The sequence below is a fragment of the Pseudoliparis swirei genome, chromosome 23 (assembly GCF_029220125.1).
Source record: "Pseudoliparis swirei isolate HS2019 ecotype Mariana Trench chromosome 23, NWPU_hadal_v1, whole genome shotgun sequence".
NCBI classification, from domain to species: domain Eukaryota; kingdom Metazoa; phylum Chordata; class Actinopteri; order Perciformes; family Liparidae; genus Pseudoliparis; species Pseudoliparis swirei.
The window spans coordinates 22,762,971-22,765,470 of NC_079410.1; the positions used below are offsets into that span (position 1 = coordinate 22,762,971).

General features: G+C 65.4%; 1 pseudogene; it reads right to left on the minus strand.

Moving 5' to 3' along the window:
- Nucleotides 1–2,237, minus strand: part of LOC130189211 (basic proline-rich protein-like) — a 4,419-nt pseudogene extending 2,182 nt beyond the window's left edge.
- Nucleotides 2,238–2,500: the final 263 nt, after the last annotated feature.

The window sequence follows — 2,500 nt, forward strand, 5'->3', positions numbered from 1 at the left end:
GGTCTGAGGAGGAGGAGGAGGAGGAGGTCTGAGGAGGAGTCTGAGGAGGAGGTCTGAGGAGGAGGAGGAGAGGAGGAGGAGGAGGAGGAGGAGGAGGGAGGAGGAGTCTGGGAGGAGGAGGAGGAGGAGGAGGAGGTCTGGAGGAGGGAGGAGTGGGGGGAGGAGGTCTGGAGGAGGGAGGAGTGGGGGGAGGAGGTCTGGAGGAGGAGGTCTGGAGGGAGGAGGTCGAGGAGGAGGAGGTCTGGAGGAGGAGGTCTGGACGGAGGAGGTCGAGGAGGAGGTCTGGAGGGAGGAGGTCTGGAGGAGGAGGACTGGAGGAGGAGAGGAGGAGGAGGAGGAGGGGAGGAGGTCAGTCTGAGAGGAGGAGGAGGAGGAGGAGGGGAGCTACGGAGGTCAGTCTGGAGGAGGAGGAGGAGGAGGAGGAGAGGAGGAGGAGGTCAGTCTGAGGAGGAGGAGGAGGAGGAGGAGAGGAGGAGGAGGAGGGAGGAGGAGGAGGAGGAGGAGGAGGTCTGGAGGAGTCTGAGGAGGAGGAGGAGGAGGAATGGGAGGAGGGGAGGGGAGCTGCCCAGGTCAGTCTGAGGAGGAGGAGGAGGAGAGGAGGAGGTCTGGAGGAGGAGGAGGAGGAGGAGGAGGAGGAGGAGGAGAGGGGGAGGAGGTCAGTCTGGGAGGAGGAGGAGGAGGAGGAGGAGGAGGAGGAGGAGGAGGAGGAGAGGGTCTGAGAGGAGGAGGAGGAGGAGAGGAGGAGGAGGAGGAGGAGGAGGAGGGAGGAGAGGAGGAGGAGGAGGAGAGGGAGCTGGAGGAGGAGCCTGGGAGGAGGAGGAGGAGGAGGAGGAGGAGGAGGAGGAGGAGGAGCTACGAGGAGGTCTGGAGGAGGAGGAGGAGGAGGAGGTCTGGAGGAGGAGGTCTGGAGGAGGAGGTCTGGAGGAGGAGGTCTGGAGGAGGAGGTCTGGAGGGAGGAGGTCTGGAGGAGGAGGAGGAGGAGGAGGAGGAGGAGGTCTGGGAGGAGGAGGTGGAGGAGGAGGTCTGGAGGGAGGAGGAGGAGGAGGAGGAGGTCTGGAGGAGGAGGTCTGGAGGGAGGAGGTCTGGAGGAGGAGGTCTGGAGGGAGGAGGTCTGGAGGAGGGAGGAGTGGGGGGAGGAGGTCTGGAGGAGGAGGTCTGGAGGAGGAGGAGGAGGAGGGAGGAGTGGAGGAGGAGGTCCGGATGGAGGAGGTCTGGAGGAGGAGATCTGGAGGAGGAGGTCTGGAGGAGGAGGAGGAGGAGGAGGACGAGGAGGAGGAGGAGGAGAGGGGAGGAGGTCAGTCTGGAGGAGGAGGAGGAGGAGGAGGAGGGGGAGGAGGAGGTCTGAGAGGAGGAGGAGGAGGAGGAGGAGGAGGAGGAGGAGGAGGTCTGAGGAGGAGGAGGAGGAGGAGGTCTGGAGGAGGAGAGGAGGGAGGAGGAGGAGGAAGCAGCAGGAGGTCTGAGGAGGAGGAGGAGCATGAGGAGGAGGTCTGGAGGAGGAGGTCTGGAGGGAGGAGGTCTGGAGGAGGAGGAGGAGGAGGAGGAGGAGGAGGAGGAGGAGGTCTGGACGGAGGAGGTGGAGGAGGAGGAGGAGGAGGAGGAGGAGTCTGGAGGAGGAGGAGGAGGAGGAGGTCTGGAGAGGAGGTCAGTCTGAGAGGAGGAGGAGGAGGAGGAGGAGGAGGAGGAGGGGGAGGAGGAAGAGGAGGTCTGGAGGAGGAGGAGGGGGAGGAGGAGGAGGAGGAGGAGGAGGAGGAGGAGGAGGTCTGGAGGAGGAGGAGGGGAGGAGGAGGAGGAGGTCAGTCTGGGAGGAGGAGGCAGGAGGAGGAGTGGAGGAGGAGGTCTGAGGAGGAGGAGGAGGAGGAGGAGGAGTCTGGAGGAGGAGGAGGAGGAGGAGGGAGGAGGAGGAGGAGGAGGAGGAGGAGGTCTGGGAGGAGGAGGAGGAGGAGGAGGAGGAGGAGAGGAGGAGGTCAGTCTGGAGGAGGAGGAGGAGGAGGAGGAGGAGGAGGAGGAGGAGGAGGAGGAGGTCGGAGAGGAGGAGGTATGAGAGGAGGAGGAGGAGGAGGAGGAGGTCTGGAGGAGAGGAGGTCTGAGGAGGAGGAGGAGGAGGAGGTCTGGAGGAGGAGGAGGAGGAGGAGGAGGTCTGGAGGAGGAGGTCTGAGGAGGAGGAGGAGGAGGAGGGAGGAGGAGGTCTGGAGGAGGAGGTCTGGAGGAGGAGGAGGAGGAGGAGGAGGAGGAGGAGGAGGAGGAGGAGGGGAGGAGGAGGTCTGGAGGAGGAGGAGGAGGGAGGAGGAGGTCTGGAGGAGGAGGAGGAGGAGGAGGAGGAGCTAGGAGGCTGGAGGAGGTCTGGAGGAGGAGGAGGAGGAGGTCTGGAGGAGGAGGAGGAGGAGGAGGGAGGAGGAGGTCAGTCTGAGGAGGAGGAGGAGGAGGAGGAGGAGAGGAGGAGGAGGAGGAGGAGGTCTGGAGGAGGAGGTCTGGAGGAGGGAGGAGGTCTGGAGGAGGAGGT